Genomic DNA, 20,248 nt, shown 5'->3' with positions numbered 1-20,248 from the left:
GTTATCTACAACTGATGTCATCTTCTTGATCCATAGAATCTAAGGAGGCAGAAGTCTACTTCTGAAAGTTTTGTTTCTGGAGGCCTTATGGTGAGCGTCAAGAGTCAGTTCTCCATGGGGCTGAGTGTCCGGTTATAGGCTGCTAAGCACCTCTCCACTTCCCTGGGAAGCACTCATGGCTGTGGGCTCTGGAGCTTAGCAACTGTAATTGAGGTTAAAAGTTCCTGAACTGTCAACCTGGGGCGATTTTGCCCCACAGAGGACATTTGGCAATGTCTGAAGACATTTTTGGTTGTCACAATTAGGGATCTGGTATCACTGGCATCTAGTGGTTAAAGGCCAGGGGTTGCTAAATGTTCTACAGTGCACAGGACAATCCTTCACAACAAAGAGATATCCGGCCCAAGTTGTCAGTTGTGCCGCGGTTGAGAAACCCTGTTCTAAGCCCTTGCACTTTCCAGAAATGTTTGTCATCCCTCTTATCATCACAATGCCCTTATGGCAGATAGGGTGGAAATTATTCCCAGTTTGGTTTTTTGAGATTAGGAAGTGAACACCCAGAGAGACTAAGTGTTTTGCCCAAGAGGACGCAGATTTTAAGTGGCAAAGGAAATTAGACCTGAGCAACTTCTGTCTTTTTAAAGTCTAATATGTGAGATTTGAAATTCTAGTAGTTCCCAGGCTCCACTCAGCACTCTACATGTATTAGCTCATTGAATCCATGCAGATAGCTACCGTACAGTCATTTTACAGATGAAAGGGGGCATCCCTGCCCTCCGGGAGCCATCATGGAGCTGAGGAGGCAAAGCTAATACCCTGGAAACAACATGGGGAAAAGTATATTTAATCTGGGTGCTGTGGACCATCACAGGTTAAAGGGGCTGGGCTGTGGACAGGTCGTTGAGCAGTAGTTTTAACATTCCCTCCCATCTGGCAGGCAGCTGCAGGAGCTTTGGACTCAAACAGACCTGGCTTCCATTCCCTGCTTCGCTAGCTTTTTAGATGGATGTTATTGAGTTTTTTAGATGGATTTAGATTCTCTCCACCTCAGATTTCCCTCAGAAGATGGGGGTGGTGAGAGCACTTGCCTCGGAGGGCTTTTGGGGGTTGGGTGAAATTATACAGGTGAAGCCCTCAGCACAGAGCAAGCGCTGTGGAACTTGTAATCCATGAAGTTTGGTGCTTCTTTTGGCGTGTGTGCCTTCTAACTAGTAAATGTTTTGGGATTGACGCCATTTTACCCTTAACTCTTTGCTAGTGTAGATACTATAACATTAGCCCTATTGTGTTTAATTTTCTGCCTATGACACTTTAGATAATATACTCCATCTCTCTCTTTTAAATGGTACTGATTAGTTTTTTCAAATTCAAGTTTCAGGAATTTGGGTTTGGTGATTATAAAACTATGTTCATTGGTTAATAGTCACAAATTTTAAAGGAAGGATGCAACTTCACATATCATCTAGCCCAAGGAAGGCAAATATGTGCTTTCCATTCCAACCCTCACCTATGGCAGACTTGGCTAAGCAGTTGTGCCCCTTGTCCCATAGCCCCAGAAGCTTTTAAACAGTGCTGCCTAAAAGTCACTCTATGACTTGGTATTCAAAATGAACTTGCTTTTCAATTCTAATTAGGCTAACTTTCTCCTTATGATAAAAATCAGACTTAGAAGGGAAGTGATTTGCCATGGTTGCCAAGTTGCTGGTAGTCCTGGGTCTAAGACCCAAGTCGTCCATCTCTTTCAGGCTTTAGCTCTTTCACACGACACACAGAGCTCTTCCTGTTTTTTTGGGGTATCCACCATAATCTTTCCTGGGCCTTTGCATTTGGTACCGTATGCACATGCTTGATGATTTCTTTGCTCTCTTGGTTCTTACTGGGCTCTTGTATGTCTTTGCAGAGGTGTTGCAATTAGAACTATGAGCAATGTTCCAAAGCAATGAGTGTGTGACCTGGTTTGTTTCTAGAAGTTTTCCTGTTGATGCATACTTAGTTAACTCCATGGACTGCTGTTGGACCTGTAGATTTCGGAAGTAGAGGGTAATGACTCGCATCATCTCTTTCCTGGGTCACTGTTAGCAGCTTAGAACCCTCAGCTTGTAAATGATAAGCTCTCTGTAGATAAATCACATTATTCTTATATTTAGAAAAACAATTCTTTTGATTTTCTGCCCAGCCATTCATGTAATGGTGCCATTCTTCTGTAATTTGACCTCATTAGATTTATCTAAGCAAGATAGCCACTTCCACATGTGAAGATTTTTGCCATATGTGTCTTCTGCTATATATGTTTGTCACTAATAGTCTCCGTGACCTTGGGCAGATAAGTTAGTTTGCCTCCTCACCTGTGAAATGGTAGGACCAAGTTAGCCAGTCTCCAGGGTTTCCTCTTATTTTAAATATTCAGTGAATCTAATAAAATATAAGTTCCTTCTTGTGCCCAGCATTTTCCATATTTCTTTGTTTTATTGTTATACTGTTAACTTCTTTGAGGTATAATTTATACCAGAAAGTTTACCCAGTTTGAGTGTACTTCTTTTAAAAATTTCCAGAAATCAGTCATTTTAAAAAATTCAAACAGAATATCTTCCAGTTAGTCCTAAGATTTGATTTTAGTTAGAATCAAATTTTTCTCAGCTACCAGCCTGCATGTGATTACCAATCAGATCTCTAAAAGTGCAGCCCATAAAGAGTGGTGGTGGTTCTGTGTCATGGAAAAAAGCACAGGCTTTGGAGGCCAGCAGTCCTGAGTGCAGATCAGAGCTCCCACTCCTGGCCTGTAGGGTTGCTGGGGAATAGTACATCCTTCCCTCAGCTCTCAAGAGGGTGAAGGAGATCGCGGAGAGCATGACTGTGCATCAGAACCAGGTGCATAACTGTCTTGCTCTCCTCTTTGGCCCTCTTCAGAACATTTTACAATCACCAGTTGAGTAGGACCAGGAAGGATTGTAGCAAGGTAAACACACCTGAAATTGAGGTAATTAAAAAGTGGCTTCAGATATCATGATGTGGAATGAATGACCTTGAGGAATCTCCAAGTTGAGTAGTAAACTTCAGGCAATGCTGTGTTCACGTTTCTGGCACAGAAAAATGGTTATCGTGTATTGATGCTATTTGCTGGTTGAACATTTGACATATTATCGTCTCATGGCAACCCTGCAAGTGACTACACCTGTGAGGTATAGTTATCCCATTTTCCTAAGAGGTGAAGGAGGTTGGGCACAGTTGTGACTTGCTCAGAGTCACACATTTGGTTTCACAAACGGAAGCCAGGATTTACACCGTGAGGTCTGCTTGACCCATGGATTGTGCCATTAACTGCCATAATATACTGTCTCTAACCTAAGTGGTTTTGCTAAATTTCAAATCAGAGATTCTTTGCATGTTAGGGAAACATGATCACCACCATACTACAGAAAACTCTGCTTCAAATGTGTATTAGACACAAAGATTATCTGAATTTGGACCCAGATAGCCTTTCCTTTTTTTTTCCCCTCCAAGAAAATTTGGATTTTATTTTTATTAGAAAATTAATCATGAGTAAAAAAATTAAACAATAGACAAAGGTATAAAAAGTAATTTTTCTTCATTAAACCTTCCCTAATCTCCCTCCCAATTTTCAGAGGAAACTACTGCTAACAATTTGAGTGTCTTCTTGAAGAATAATTAATAATTAATAATCATGGGTGTGTGTGTGTAACCCAAGTGTTACACACCATTTGGCAACTTGTGCCCTCCCCCACTTTTTAACTTAATGGCCTTAAAGGATATGGAGAGATGATCTTGGAGCATATATAAAGTGACCTCCTTCACCCTGATGGCAACCTTAAGTAGTATTCCTTTGGAAGTGCCATCATGTTTATATACGACCAGCCCCATCTTGAGAGGCATTTACGTTTTTTTTTTAGTTTTTCCTGGTCTTTGGAACTTATTCCCAAGAGTCTTTCTAGGAATGTGACTGATACATCTGATGATGCCTTAGGAATTCATTGTGAGGAAGGGTGCTTGGCTTTGGTGTTCACCTGTGGTCCCAGAATACCTCATAAGGAACTTTTTTTCCTACTGTTGCCTAATGGAGCACATAGTAGGTGCTCAATAAATAATTTTGGAGGAGGAGGGCTATGAATTACTGGCTGTTGCTTGTCTGGTCATTTGCTTCACTCTAGAGGGAGGAGTGCAGCCTGCCCAGTGATGTCCTTGCAGGGTTGTCTCGCCCGCCTGCCCACACCCGCTAGGCTTTTGATTCCATCTCCCTGGTCCTGGTCTGCCACTCACATACAAACATTTCTTACAGCCCCATTCACAAATCTAGCCTCCGGTGAAGCAGCTGCCCTGCTGTCTGTGTGTGTTTTCCTTGTTTGAGTATTGAGTGTTTTTCCAGTTTACTTAATAAGATAGCGGCCAGACTGAACACTTCCTGCTGCATTTTTCCACTGTCTTGAGAGTTGGCCTTGTCGTCTGTGAGCAAAAGGTCTCATCTTTTTATTATTCTCCCATGGCATGCTGCAAAACATTAAGCATGAGCTGGTTTCCTGTGGCATAAAGTTGACTTTGATTTGCTCTTTTTGAGGTTACTGTGAGTTTATCATAACAGGAGTGCTAAAAATATCGGGTCTAGTTTGGAAACAGCATTCATTTACCAGCATGAGCAATAACATGCAGGTTTAGCCCAGAGCAGTAAGACATGGACTTCATTTCAAGATGAGAACAGCTTGTCGGAGAATCCTTGGCAATCTTAACTTTCTCAGTCTCTGTTCTGATGAATTGTGGAAAAGTACTTAGGCCACTTTTGAGCCACAGAATTAAAGCTGAAAATAATCTTAGACCAAATATTTTTTGAGCACCTGCTAGGAGCCAGATCCCATGCCTGGGAATCATCAGATAAGTAAGAATAAGTCTCCATATTCTTTGGAATAGACATTGGAAAAGGCAAACATAAATAATTCTACTTTGTTGTGAGGAGAGCTATAACAGAGGGCTACAGAAATGCTGTGTTGTGTTATTCTCTCTGTTTTTCGATATGTTTGTGTTACTTCATAATAATCTAAAGCAAACTGGATAAACATACATGTAGTTTTGCAGTGCCCAGACTTTGGCTGCTGGCTAGGAGCCCCAAGCCTTAACAAATTCTAGCAGTGAACACGAATCAGGGAAGGTATCAGGCCAGGCCGATGGAAAGCAGGTAAGGCAAAATTTATGGGAAAGCGGCTACTCTACAGGAGCGGGTTCAGTCGGCCGGGCTAATAATGCATGGATGCGCGTGCCAGGTATGATCAGCGATGGAAAAATTGCCAGCCTCAGCTACCACATATGAAAGAATAGTTTACAAAAATTTCTCTGAGCTTCACTGTATGAAAGTTTGCCTAGAATTTCAAGAGTGTGGGGTTGGACTGCATGCTGCACAAACAGCTGCTTATTTCAGCCCTGGAAGATTTGTTTGGGGAGGTTGATGCTGCCTTGCCTTTGGATATCCTAAAATATGAAGTGAAGACCTTGTCAGCCATCTTGAGAATATGTAGCAGTGGTCTTGTCAAATTGTGGAGCTCTTTGACCCTGTTAGGATCCTATAAAGGCAAAAAATGTGCTTTCAGAGTGATTCATTTTTCTTCATTTCTTCTTGCATTGTCTAGTAATAGTAGGGAACTAGTATTGGATTGAATGAATCTTAAGTTTCAGAAACATTCCTCCATTCTCAAAATTACTTTTGGTGCCAGCATGATGTTTGCAGACTGAAGCAGGCTAAAAGCCCTCGTTGATGGAATATGAAGTGTTGAAGATGTTTCCAGGAATTTCTAGCTGCCACGTTTGGTGGGGTGGGCTTCAGAAGAGAATCTGTCTGAACCAACTGGTGCAGAGAAGGCAGCACCTTCAGCATATGCATGTCAAAGCTGGAGATGGAGCTGAACTCAGCAGGGCCTTCACACAGAAGGATATGGCTACCTTCTCTCAATTAACAGGGGATGTTAATCCTTTGAATTTAAATTTAAATGAAGATTTTGCAAAACAAACCAAGTTTGGAAAAACAATTGTGCATTGAGTTTTGATCAGTGGACTTATTTCGGCTCTCCTGGGTACTAAAATGCCAGGACCAGGCTGTGTATTTCTTTCCCAGGAAAGTAACTTCCCAGCCCCTTTATAAGTTGGAGAAGTTGTTACAGCTTCTACACAAGTAAAAAAGCTGAAGTGGATCATTGCCTTCTTTTTTTTTTTCTTAAAAAAAAAAAAATGCTTTGGGGAGCTTGAGAACTGAGGAGGGTCTGGACATCTGTGGGGAGTTGTGAAGTCTTCACCGAGAGGAAGCTGTCTGAGCTGGATCTTAAAGAACAAACAAGATATTTGCCAGGTGGCGAAGAGAGGTGAGGGTCTTGTGGGCAGAGGGGCAGCATGTGCAGAAGGCCAGGGGTACGAAGATCGTGCCCATAGGGTGACTGGAGCTTGGTGGGAACTGGCCCAAGATGAGGTCATTAGGGCCCTCTTTTTTAGACTAAAGTGTTTGGCATTTATTCTTGTAGGCCAGTGAGGTTCCCCACTTGAAAGAATACCAGCATCACCCGGGGAGTATTTGAAAAACACAGGTTCCCTAGACATAGCTCAGATTTACTAAATCAGAATACCTGCCATCTATCACTTAGCTTTGTAAAGCTCTCCAGGTTTCTGAAGGATTATCCAGATTTGGGGGACAACATGCTATAGAAGAAAGGCAACCTGTATGCTAGGTCAAAACCTCCAATAGCTCATTTGTATTTTTATTTTTACATGTTAAGTACTGTATTTCAAAATGAGCAACATAATTATCCTGAGGCAGGGAAAAAAGGAACTAACCCAAATAGCTCTTGAACATGGTATTTTGACTAAATGTCCCCAGTCTAAAGACATAAAATAATATAAACAAATATTGAATCGTGGTTAGTAGGTTTCTTTTTCACAGTGGCATGGTTAGCAATTCTGAAACTACTTGCTGTTTATTCTAGGAGTGAGTAAATAGGCAAATGTGGATAATGAAAGCTATATTTTCTTTAATTAGGAAAGGGGGTTTCTGTGAATATGGAAGGTGGGAAGGCCCTGAGGGAATTAGAGTAATCAGGATGAATGCATAGACATATATGTGCATTATGTATTTATGTGCAGTTATAAGTATATATTTTCTAGCTCTCTGTTGAGAGCTCTTAGAAGCAAGAACACCCCAGTAGCAATGAACATACCTAATGTCCAGATCTTGATTTGCTTAATTTCTTTCTCCACTAAAAGGAACCAGGGCTCCTTGGAGAAATGGGTGGTTCCAGGGCAGGGGTAGGAAAATTACAGGTGAGCATGGAATCTCTTACTATTTCAGAAAGTAAGGAAGCACTCAAAGAATGATGGAGGTTTGTCAGGACAGAGGAACCAGCTTGTAAAGGGTTCCTACTGATCAAATCTGGGGTAATTTGAAGATCAAAATAAATAATGATAGTAATAGGTTTAGTTTAACCCATATTAAAAATAACTCATGAGTCCATATTGGTAAATGAGTGAATAAGTTGGGGAGAAGGGAGAGCTCTTTTTTATAGCCAATAAATGTAGAAGGAAGGATGGAGAAAAAATTGATATTTGGCCCTCACCACAGTAATAAAATTGTTCCAGGCAAGAGTCATCAGTGGGTGCTAAAAGTAGTAGGAGGAAGTTTGCTGAGAAACAGGATGTTATATAGTTTCAGAGTATCTCCCCACAAGGTACTTTTTAATTAATTACAAAGAGAAACATTGAGGAACCCTGGTAGATAATACTTCACCCAAGAAATGAAAGCTAACCTGCCAGGAATGGAGCAGGTGGATTAGTGCCTCCTGATCTGACACCCCGAGAAGGACCAACATCCCTCCTGCAGGAATCCCTGCCCAGAGGGCATAATTCGAGTCTGTCCACGGGGAAATGATAGATATATGCAAATTGAGGACCAATCTGTAAAATAAATGGCCTCTACTCTTCAACAATGTCATGAAAGACTGAGAAACTGTTTCAGATGAAAGGAAAATAAAGAGACAGGATAACTATATGGAGCATGTAATCCTGGACTGGATTCTAGAATAGGAGAGTAATCTTTTTTTCTGTTGCTCTAAAGAACAGTAGTTGAACAATTGGTAAAATTTGTTAAAGGTCATAAGAATAGATGGTGTAGATCTCTCCCAATGTTAATTTCTTTTTAATTCTTTTGGGGTTATGTTAGAGGATGTCCTTGTTTGTAGGGAATATTGAAGTATTTAGGTACAACTTTTTCAAATCATTCAGGGAAAGAAAGTGTACATATAGATATAAATAGAAAAGAACAATAAAAACAAATTTGGTAGGATGTTAACATTTGAGGAATTTAGGTGAAATCATGTAGGAATTCTGTGTATAATTTTTGCAGTTTTTCTGTAAGTTTAAAATGATTCCAAAATAAAATTTAAAATAACCAAAAATGAAAAAATAAAAAAAAAAGCAAAGCCCAAATCCTCAGCACATGGAAAAATGTAGATATTGGATGAATGGGTAAATAATACTTTAAAGGGCTTCAAGACATTCTTGGGCCCTTGGAATGGTTGTTTAATGCTAGTCAGGGGTATTTTTTTTTCCTCTCCCTTAATTATGAGGCAGAAAACTGCCTTCTTGATTTTATTTCAAAAGTACACAAGGTTAAAAAACTGGAGCAAGTTTTTGTTTTTTGTAAACAAAATTTTTTCTTCCAAATTTCATATGTATTCCATTGAATACATAATCCAGAACGTTTAAATACAAAATCATTTTTTTAGGGTTTTATTTTTTTTTTTTTTTACGTTTTTTTGTGAAATATAACATATATAGAAAATTGATAACTTTCAAAGTACAAGTCAGCAAGTAGTTGGCAAATTTCAAAGAATGTTATGGGTTACATTTCCACAATTTCAGTTATTTCCTTATTGTGAAATATAACATATATACAGAAATGTGGTAACTTTCGAAGTACAGTTTAACAAGTAGTTATAGAGCAAATTTCAAAGCATGTTATTGGTTATGGTTCCACCATGTCAGTTATTTCCTTCTAGTTATTCTAGTACTCTAGAAACTAAAAAATATAGATATATGTTTATATAAAGATTCACTATTCATAATCTTTTGTTAAATCCTGTCTTCTCAGTTGCTGTCCTGTCCCTCTCACATTTGATCACTGTCTCAGTCTTGAGGGTTATCTGAGCAGTGAGCACCCTAACCTGTTCGTATTAAAAAGGGGTGTCAACATTACGGGGAAGGGGGATGCACCTGGTTGATGTTCTTGGAGAGGCCCTGGCCTGTGGGTTTTGGGACTTACTGGCATAGGAACACTCTGGGGGATTTAAGTTTTTGAAAAGTAAACTTGGTGAATGAAACTTTTATAAAAGAGTCTCAGGGACCTAGATGTATTCTTTAGTATTTTTGGGACTTTTGTTGGTTAGGGCTTGGCATACTGTGCACATTTGGAATATCCTCTCAAGTCTTTGTAATCTCTTAGCTACTGAAATGTTATTTTGTTACCTTTCTTTTCCCCTTTTGGTCAAAATGGCATTCTCAATCCCTCGATGCCAATGCCAGGCTCATTCCTGGGATCCTTGCCCCACCTCACCAGGGAGACTCACTCACCTCACCTGGGATTCCTGTACCATGTTGGGGCCAGGTGATGAATTTATTTGCAGAGTTGGGCTTAGAGAGAACGGCCACATCTGAGCAACAAAAGAGTTTCTCTGGAGGTGGTTCTTAGGCATAATTATAGGTAGGCTTTGCCTCCTCTTTACAGCCTTAAGTAGAGTGTTCTGGTTTGCTAATGCTGCCTTTTCGCAAAACACCGGAAATGGATCGGCTTTTATAAGGGGGGTTTATTTGGTTACAAAGTTATAGTCTTAAGGCCAAAAAGTGTCCAAGGTAAGGCATCAACAATTGGTTACCTTCACTGGAGGATGGCCAATGGTGTCCAGAAAACCTCTATTCCCTGGGAGGCATGTGGCTGGTGTCTGCTCCAGAGTTCTGGTTTCAAAACGGCTTTCTCCCGGGACGTTCCTCTCTAGGCTGCAGCTCCTTAAAAATGTCACTCCTGGTTGCTCTTGGGGCATTTGTTCCCTCTTAGCTTCTCTGGAGCAGAAGTCTGCTCTCAAAGGCCAGCTCCAAAATGTCTCTGTAAGCTGCAGCTCCTGTATGTTCTTCAAAGTGTCCCTCTTGGCTGTAGCAAGCATTTAGGCCTGTGTGGCTCTTTTTAAAGTACTCCGGTAAATCAATCAAGACCTACCCTGAATGGGCAGGGCCACACCTCCTTGGAAACTATCCAGTCAGTTATCATCTACAGTTGGGTGGGTCACGTCTCCATGGAAACACTCAAAGAATTACAGTCTAGTCAACACTAATATGTCTGCCCACACAAGATTGCATCAAAGATAATGGTGTTTGGGGGGGGACATAATACATTCAAACTGGCACACTAGAGCAAGCCTCAAGATTGAGCGCTTAACTTATTAAGTAGGGGGTTCCTAAATTCATGTCTGTCCAAGGTAAACAATCAGTGTCTCACATTATCTTCACTTATTGTACTATCATCATCACTCTCAATTTTAAACAATTATCATAACCTCAAACACCCCAAAGCTCTTAACAGCCCCAATTATTTGTTCCTAGTATTAGTGTGGTACTAGTAAGGTATTTGTGTTAAATATAGTCTGTAGTATGCAATGGGTAGTTTTTCCCATATAACATTCTGTTAACACTTTGAGAAGTGTCAAACCTTAGAAATAGATCATGCAAGTATTTATTTATATTTGTAGTGCTAATCTGTAGGATATATACCTTTAAACAAATCCCTTTCAGTCATGTTCGCCTTCAGTGCAGCCCTGATACTTATAATCCCATTAACTAACTAGCATCACCTCTATCCATTTCCATACCTTTAAGTTCACCCTCAGTAACATATCTGTACATATTAGGTAATCATTCCCCCTTCTGTCTGTCTCTAGTTTTCCTATATTCTGCATTATAAGACTGATTTTTCATTGTGCATGGGGTTCATAGAAGTGCTAATATTTAATAATCTCTGCTTTTGTGTCTGACTTATTTCACTCAGCATTGTATCTTCAAGGTTTATCCATGTTGCCATATGTTTCAGAACCTTGTTCCTTATTACTGCTGCGTAGTATTCCATTGTGTTTATATACCACATTTTGTTTATCTGCTCTTCTATTGATGGGCACTTGGATTGTTTCCATCCCTTGTTAGTTGTGAACAATGCCTCTGTGAACAAGGCTGGGATGGGCTCCAATTCGGGCAGTTGATCTGCAGAAAGAATTTCCTCCACCAAGAAGTAGGGTTAAGCAGAACGTTGGTGTGCAAATGTCTGTTCATGTCACTGCTTTCACATAGTCTGGATATATACCAAGAAGTGGAATTCCTGGATCATAGAGTAACTCGATATCCAGTTTTCTGAGAAACCACCAAAATGTCTTCCACAATGGTTGTACCATTGTACATTCCCATCAGCAGTGAATAAGAGTTCCAGTTTCTCCATATCCTTTCCAGCATTTATAGTTTCCTATTTGTTTAATGGAGCCATTCTTACGGGTGTGTGATGATATCTCATTGTGGTTTTGATTTGCATTTCCTTAATAGCTTGTGAAGATGAACATCTTTTAATGTGCTTTTTAGCTGTTTGAAATAGAAAATAATTTTGAAACTTACCCTATCAGTGCATACTTGAAGTTTCAACAGATTTTTTTCTCAAAAGTACAAGGGTATTAATTCACAGGGACAAGAATAAGAGAATCAATGAATTGTGGTTTTTTTTAACACTGGTAAGACAGGAGTTCTTAATCTGGATCTACTTATGTACATTTGCCTCTGGAAGGGAGATAAAGGTTCCCCCAGAATTTCAAAGCCTCTAGGACCCACTCCTGTGGGAGAAATAGCACCCCTCATGAGTGAAAACTACAAAGCCTTGAATCAGGTGGGAGATAGTAAGGACCACCCCACTGCTGGCTGAGGGTCATTCTGAGCAAGGCTGGGATGGGCTGCAGTTTGGGCACTTGGTCTGCAGAAAGAATTTCTTCCACCAAGAAGCAGGGTTAAGCAGACTGTAGGGGGTGTATTTGCACATAAATAATTAACAGTGTCAACTGCAAACAAACCTTCAGCTTTTGTCCGGAGCGCTAGGCAGAACCTTACTAGGAATACAAATGGTGGCTGGAAGGTGAGGTACCCTAGGGGAAAAGGACATGCTTGGTAGGGACAAAGGACATGCTTAGACAGACCAGGGGCCTTGGTTAAGTCAATTCACCCTGCTGAGCTTCTCTTTGATGGGGGTGGGGAGGGGGGTTCATTAAAGATAAGCTATGGGATGTGCCTATGGCTGCCTGGCTGCTCTGTTTTTGTGTGTGCACTCAGAGGCAAAATGAGTCTGTAGAAATTAGTGTTCTAAGTTGAACTGTTAGTTTTGTTCCAACCCATTCGAAGAACTTGTCCCTAGACATGTGCTCTGTGTGGCTCTCTAGGGAACAGAGTTTAACTTGGACACCCCCTGTTCTCCTCCTTCTTATGATGGATGACTTCTCCCATAGGGCTGCCTCCCTACCAGCCTTCTAGTGGGCCTCTTTGCCTTTAGATCTCCTAATCTATTTTTCTTACTGGTCACTGGACTGATGTATCTTAAAAATGCTTCCATGATTTTCTTTTGCCTCCAGGACACAAGTCATGCTTCCTGGGTTGGCATTGCAGACCTGGGGCTTGCTGGCTCCTTTTTCTGCTTTCCACTCCCTTCTGCCCTCCTTGAACCCTACCCTCTAGCATACTGAACTACTGTCTGTCAGATGTTTTTCACTCCATGCTGTCACCCCCTTGTTTCTGCACACATTCCTTCTGCCTGAAATACTCTGCTTCAGTCCTTCCCATTTATCCTCCTGGCTCAGCTCTGATATTACCTCCAGGAACCTAACTCCACCTCGCCATGTCTGAATTAGGTTTCCTTCTGTAATCCCATCACACCCTTTGGACAATAGAGCTAACTCAAGGGCAGGGTCATAGGCTCCCTCAGTTTTTTGTTTTGTTTTGTTTTTTTAAGAATAACAAAAAATATTTTACTAAAACATAAGATTTACAGAAGTTTCCAGACAAGCTATACAATGTGGTCACAAGCTTCTTTTTTGAAGGGAGGATTCTACACTTGACAGCAAAGTCACAATGTTATTAGTGAGGGCTGTGATGTTTGTTTAATGTTCCCATTTTGGTTCAAACAATCAAGCTTGTCCATCTACAGCGTTAAAATAAAGTTAGACTTGGCTAGAGGGTATATTCTAAAGAACTGGTTAGCTGCTTTTAACCAATGCCTTTAATTAGATCACCATAAAAAGGAGGGGGGGGAGAGAAGCTCATAAAATTAAAATAAAACTACCTCCCTCCTCAAAAATAAAAATAAAATAAAGAAAAACACCCGCACGCCTGCAGCTAACCCTGACAACTACCTTCATTCACAGTGCTTTATACTTAAACCATGATGGGGAAAATGAATAAAAGCAGGAGGGGGCCACTGCTTTTCCACATTTTGCAACAATCCGGATGATACTTCTAGCCTCTGCTCATGCTTTACAACAGTGAATCAGGACAAGACACAGATTTGCTAATGTGCATTTAATCACCAAAGGACTGAAGATGTCTGGGCTTTTATGCTGTAATATTTCTAAGACTGTGTCCATTAAATGCAAACAAACAAGGAAGAAGTCTTGGCAGAACAGGAGAAGTGATGCACTCTTGATGATCAGATCGATTTAAATATTATTCATGGCATATAGCCTAGTCCATGCTCTCGGTGTTTCTATGGCTTGGGCTTCGTTGGTCTTCCACCGCTCCGCTACATCATTTGCTAATGGATCATCTGGATTGGAAGCACTTAACAAAGCTTCGATCGATAGCAGAACTGTGCAGATCTGCAGTGCTGGGGACCACTTATCTTTCAAAATATCTAAACATATTCTTCCCAACTTGTCTACGTTAGGGTGATATATTTTGGTCATGAAACGGACTTCAGGGGCTGCTATTGGGCATTCTTCTGGAAGGAATAAAGTTTAAAAGACCCCCCCTCAAAGGGGGAATCCTCGGGGCCAGCAATGACCACATGAAAATAATGGGCATTGCTTTCATCTGGTTCTGCTTTAATACCGGGAACTGGTTCTGCCAGCAAACACTGGGTTTCCTTGATAATCCTGCAGGGCAGCCCGGCCATCTTGTCAGATCCCGACTTCCGCCCTCAGTTCTTGACTGTCCAGCACACACCCAACGCAGAGTAGGGGCTTGTAAATGTGGGTGATTGCTTTGGCTACCTGCTCAAGTTTGGATAATCTGACCCATTTTTAACCTGTGGCTCCATTGATTTAATTTAGGCCCGAGAAGCCATCTAGATAGGTGTTAGTCTGAATAGTTGGTCTTTGGCCTTTACCCAGTTGTGCCCCAGGCTTGGTTGCAACACAGTGCTTAAAGTATCCAAACAACTGGGGAGTACTTCCACTCTCCTTTAGCTGTCGGTATCCAGGGAGCAAGAGTGCACTGATAACCAGCAGCTGATGTCTCTTCTAGAAGCTGGCGAGTGCAGACCTCAGGGCCTCCATGGGGGATTTAGTGGTCTTTTCTAAGACAGCTGATTGTTCTCGGTTCATAAACCTAGCTAAACGAGTCAGCAGATCATGTCTGTTTCCTCCTGCTAGTAGAACCTTCTCATTTACTTAAGCTCAAAACCTTGAAGTCTCCAAGTTTGGAATCAGAAGGAATAAGTTCAAGTCCCAGCTCTACCATATCCTTCCTGGCCTTGTGCAAGTCACTTCACTTTTCATGACCTCTGCTTTTTCATATCAAAATGGGGGTGGAGGGTGAGAATCTTCTACTCCCTATGATGTGTAGGAGAGCCTTAGAAATAGTTAGATTTTCTCCCTTTTTTTTTTTAATTTTAAAAGTAAGACAGTCTCCTAGTAAAATATTCATATACCTCAGAGGAAACTACTATTTCTTGTATTCTTTCAGAACTTTTTAATACATGTATCTCATTTTTCTTCATCTAAGTGCATGGGTTCTTTTGCCTGGTTCCTTATAATGGATACTTGAATTGCTTTCACTTTTTTATCTTTGCAGAAAGACTGTAGAGAACTTGATTATCTTTGGTTCCTCCTTCCTTAATTCTCCACCCCCATCACACCCCATCTTCCCTGTTTCATGGTTTGTAAATGGCTTTGTCTTGAAACCCCAACTTGATTTGGTGCTCAGTTCTCTTCAGAAGGAACTTCTTATTTTGCAAACTTACCTTTGCAGCCCACGCTGGAGGCAGCCATTACTACTTGGGTACGGAGTTCCCCAGCGGGTGTTGGGGGTCCAGCAATGACAGGAACTGCTGAGGAGGAGACAGCCACAGGGAAATGGGTTCTGATAATGGGGCAGCAGCTGAGTACTTGTTGATTTGTGCTGTCATGACCACGATGTTTAAAAATAATTTATAGGGGGTAAGAAAAAAAGCAGTGGTTTGTGTGTGTGTGTGCGTGCACACCACTGCCTTATCAGTGGTAAGAACGCAGAGACCACAGTCATTCCGAAAGGAAGCAGACACAGCCATGCAGAGAGAAAAGAGGTGAGGGGAAGGGCAGAGGGCGACCCACAGTTGCAGTTGAGGGTCACAGTGTTTAACCAGCAAAGGAGAGAGGTGGCCAGGGAACAGACTGGTTGGTGGCCTGGAAAATGGGCATAGCACCATGTCCACCTCAGAGGGTTTTCATCGGGAATGAATGAAGGCCTGGCACATAGTGCAGTAATAATTGCTTGTTACACACTTTACATGCATCATGATCACATTAATCTTCACAGTACCCTCATGATAACAGGTATTATTCCATTTTCACACGAGGGAATTGAGGCTTAGAGAGGGGAAGGCAATTGTGCAGGGTCCCCGAACCTAGCGTTAAGGGTCAGAATTGGGACCAAGGCTATCACCCCTATAGCCTTGCATTTAAGTGTTACCTGATAGAGCGTCTTTGAAAGTACCCAATCAGGCTCTAATTATTAGCACTATTAATAATATTGTGTCCATTACTTTATCTGAACTCCACAAGAGCCTGTGACATTATTGTCTTATTCCACTTTTGCAGATGGGAAACTGAGGCCCGCCAGGACCAGACTGCAATAATTGGCAACATTATCAGCAACCTGCCTTGCTGTGACAATTTGGTTTCTTTCTTTGCAGCCCCACATCTCCCCCACCCCCTCATTAGCCTGTTTGAGCTGCTGGTGGGCCCCAAGGCCCAGCTGCAATTCTTGTTTAAAGCCTCACATCTTTTCTCTGACTGTCAGACAACAGTCACGGGAATGTCCTGTGCCATCTTCCCTCGGCAAGAGCGGTTGGCGGAGAGCAGCAGATGCCCAGAGTCAAGGTCATGTGCCACTCAAGTGCTGGGCTGGAGAAAAGACCCTCTCTCCCTGTTGCTTGTGACCAGGCAGGGTGGGTCTAGAAGTAGAGGCTCTGTCAGAGTATCTCGTGAGGAGAAGGGAGAGGGCAGGGTTGGCAAAGCTGACAGATAAGGGCCATGCAGCAGGGTTCTGTGGGACTTCAGAATTGTCCTCTACATATTTGCCTCTGCTCTTTATTTTGGTCCTCTTTTTGTAAAGTACAGCTTTTTCATACTAGTCTGAATGTTCCACTTAAAAGGTGAAAGTCAAGCTGAGGAATCACTTGACATTTTTTAAGGGAAGAATAGAATGTTTGGCCTGGACTAGGAATCTGAAAGGCTGGTTCTGGGATGGGGTGAGGGGGACCAAATCCATTAGAAGTGATTATTTATTTTCAATTAGCATGTCTTCTTATCTTGTCTCTTTTTCTAGGGAGGCAGTATGTATAGTGGTTAAAAGTACAGTGGCTTTGGAGTTCAGTGTGATACTGTGACCCTGAGCCTCAGTTTTCTCACCTCTGAGTTGTACCTACCTCATTCTGTTGTATTAATATACATACTATTTTTATGTAGCAGAGTCCATCTTGATATAGGTTATTTTATCCTTTTTAAAATTTTACTTAAGTTTAGCAAAAATAAAAGGACCAACAACTCCTTAAACATAATTTTAATAGCTGCACTATATTCTATTCTATCAGTGTATCATACTTTATATTTTATATCACCATCCTATTATTGGCTATGAGATTATTTCCAGATTTTTCTATGGTATAAATCACACTGAAGTGCAAGTTTACAAAAAATTCAATTTCCTTGTAAAAGATTCTTTATAACTAACTGATCAAGAGGTATGACCTTTTTTAAAGATCCTCAATACCACATTCCCTCATTGTTTGCTGAAAGTTCACACTCCCATTGCCTCTGACAGCCTGTCCCTCTGCCTTCTGGCTCAGTTGAGGTGAGTAATCTCGGTCTTTCATTTGATAGGCAAAAGTCTAGTTCTGAGGTCACTTCTGAGAAGTAGTACTCTCCTTTCCCCACCCTCAACCACTTTCATCTGGCTGCTGCACATTCTTTTCGGAAGAGAATGAGATGTAAATAACGAGAGAACACTTTCATTCCCTTTTTCGAGCTGGTATGTCGTAGAATAGGTTTTATGGAGAAGCGAAAAAGTGCTTTGCCAGGACTTTGAGCTCAGAAAGAGGCATTTCAGAGTAAGCCTTCAAGGGAGGCTGCCCTGGAGATGAAATTCTCTGGAGAAAGAGATCGAAGTACCATGTGGCTAGGGGGACAGGCAGGGGTTGTGAATGTACCCTCTGGATTGTGAGCTCTGCATGCAAGGCCAGGCCTGGGGCTGTGTGTGTCACTTCTGGGTCCCCAGCACAGCTCAATACAAGGTAGGGTAGAGAGCAGGTGCTCAGCAAATGTTTGAGAGTGAAGTAAACAGGGGAATAATACGGACTTGATGTCAAGAATGATAAGAGGCCGAAAGAGCCAAAACCATGGTGGCTTCCTCCACCTCTGTCAGATCCTGGGAGGAACGTTCTTTCTCCATGAAATGTCCCTATCTTCCTCAACCCAGCTGTCCCACAGGAGGTTCTGCACCTTTGGCCCTCATACAACTTTGAAAGCTGGGCTTCTATGTTATTTTTCCCCGAAAGCAGACATGGTACACAATGCATCATCCTGGCTGGATATTCCACAACTAGCATGTTTGTAAATACTTGGTAAGAAAGCAGGTTCATCCTGGGTATCTTGGAAACTATTCAATGCTATTAGTGGAAGAGCAGGCCTAGTGTGTTTGGATTTGTGAGGACCTTGTGTCACTCCACATGAGCCCTCCTCCCTAGTGTATGAGTGCTTCCCTTCCTTCACCAAACCTTGAGGCTTGCCGTGGAACAGATAACTTTGTCAGTGCTGGCCGGCCGTGGAGCAGACAGTGCACTAGATGTTAAGTAGATAGCCAGTGAACAAAACATATGTGGTTTCTGCCCCTACAGCATAAAAGTCTTGTGGAGGAGATGAGACAGTCCTTGTACAGCTTAATTACCCAGGTGAATATAAAATCACAAATTGAAATTAAGAACCTTGAAGGGAAAGAACAGGGTGCTGAGGGAGAGTAGCAGGGAGACGTAACTCAGAGCCAAGTCCGCATAGTCTTCAGAACCCACAGGTGAATGTGTAATTGCATCACCAGGCGCTGTTGTGCACAGAGGCTGCCAGAGCAAATACATGTGTTAACTTCTCTAGGAGGCAGGTAAGCTGGGTTGTGGGCATTGTGTAAGAATAGTGGCAGTCCGGTGATACTGTCGTTTCTGGAATGCTTACCCTGGGCCAGGTACTATCCAAGTGCTCATTTAATCCTTAAAACAACCTCATAAGGTAGGTACTCTTATGATTCCCACTTTATGAATGAGGCCCAGGGGTGTTGTCACTTGCCCAAGGTCACATTAAGTGGAAAAATAAGGAATCCAGCCCTGCTGGCTCCAGAATCGGTACTCTTCATGGCCCCACTTTGTGCCTTTGGTTTAAAAGCTAGAAGGGGCTCTGCAGAGAGAAGGTGCAGCAAACCCCAAAGAGCAGAAGCATGAGCATGCAGAGGGCACAGAGCATGTGGGAGTAAAATGTTCTGGGGTGGGGATGACTGAGGACTGAGCTGGTTCCACTGGTGGTAGGGAGTCTGGTTACTGGATGGGATCCCCCACTCTACCCCCAGTTGAGTTGAGGGCCTCATAGTATTCTCACAGAGCACCTTTTCTAGTTCGCACATTCTGTTATCTTGTAGCTAGTTGTGTGTCTCCTTCCCTGAATGCTCTGAGAAGGCAGAGCATTTTGCTCTCCCTTGCTTGGCACAGAGGCTGGTGCAAAGTCGGTGCTCAGTATGTATTTATTGAATGAACAGTTGAGTAAATGCCAGCCCCAGAGTTTTGCCTTAGAAAATAGGCTATTGGCTAAGAAGATAAATGTAGTTTTCATTTTCTTGGAAGTTTATGTCACCCAGGAGTGGAGTAGATTTCCAGGCCTTTCCTGTGAATAATGCTTCTCTACTCAGTGAGCCATCATGGAGGGATTGAGGCAAACATGTAGGGCACAGAAAAGCTTTGGGCATTAGTCAGGTGGATGAGAGTTTTATTTAGACCTGCTCTTTTTTCCCCAACTAAGCTGTTCTGTTTTTGGTGACAACAGTTAGTTTGGGGCTAGTTCATGATATTAATTTCATTTTCTTTTTATAAAAATACTGCTTTTGAAGGTCCCTAGTGATTATGCTAAGTCTAATAATAATAATGTTTAAATGCAGTAAGAAGTTTGTAGAAATAGTGATTCTAATATTGCTTTCCAAATTCATGTCACAGCACTAATCTGATATTCTGAATTCTGATGAGTTAAAAAAATTTTTTTACAACAGTAGTGGTAGTATTCACATGTACACAATTCTCTTAAACATGTGAAAAGTGTTTGATTTCTCCTTTTCAAAGTTTGCCTTTTCCTTTATGTAGGCCAGTCCTTAACTTAAGCCGGCATTGACTAGCCTATCATCTCCAGCAGTGAATGTCATTCTCCCCGGACTGCAGTAACCTGTTACTTAAAAGGTTCAGATAAAGTTAATCAAGTTTGGAAGTCTAATTTTGGGCACTGTTTTGATACGGTTGGATGAGTCATCTTTGACAGAGCAGCTCCCCATCCCTGGCAGCCTTAGACCTTAACGAAATGGTTCTGTAACACATAGAGTGTTAGGGAGGTGCTTGTCGGCACTGCAGTGTCAGCAGTGGTCTCTGTGTGTCCTGCCGCTTGGGAGGGGCAGGGAGCAAAACAAAGGGGAGAATGTAATA

The 20,248-nt window shown here is 41.8% G+C and overlaps 1 protein-coding gene and 2 pseudogenes across 3 annotated transcripts in view; 2 read left to right on the top strand and 1 right to left on the bottom strand.

Annotated features, from left to right (window-relative positions):
- SAE1 (SUMO1 activating enzyme subunit 1) overlaps positions 1-20,248 on the top strand; it is a 71,576-nt gene that overhangs the window by 35,431 nt on the left and 15,897 nt on the right. The gene's annotated exons all lie outside the window — the stretch shown is intronic.
- On the top strand, positions 4,432-5,935 carry LOC119521337 (annotated as a pseudogene).
- On the bottom strand, positions 13,764-14,218 carry LOC119521336 (annotated as a pseudogene).

Source organism: Choloepus didactylus, chromosome 27 (assembly GCF_015220235.1).
Source record: "Choloepus didactylus isolate mChoDid1 chromosome 27, mChoDid1.pri, whole genome shotgun sequence".
Taxonomy (NCBI): Eukaryota; Metazoa; Chordata; class Mammalia; order Pilosa; family Megalonychidae; genus Choloepus; species Choloepus didactylus.
Note: the sequence above shows the minus strand (reverse complement) of the source record. Positions and strands in the feature narration are given on the sequence as shown.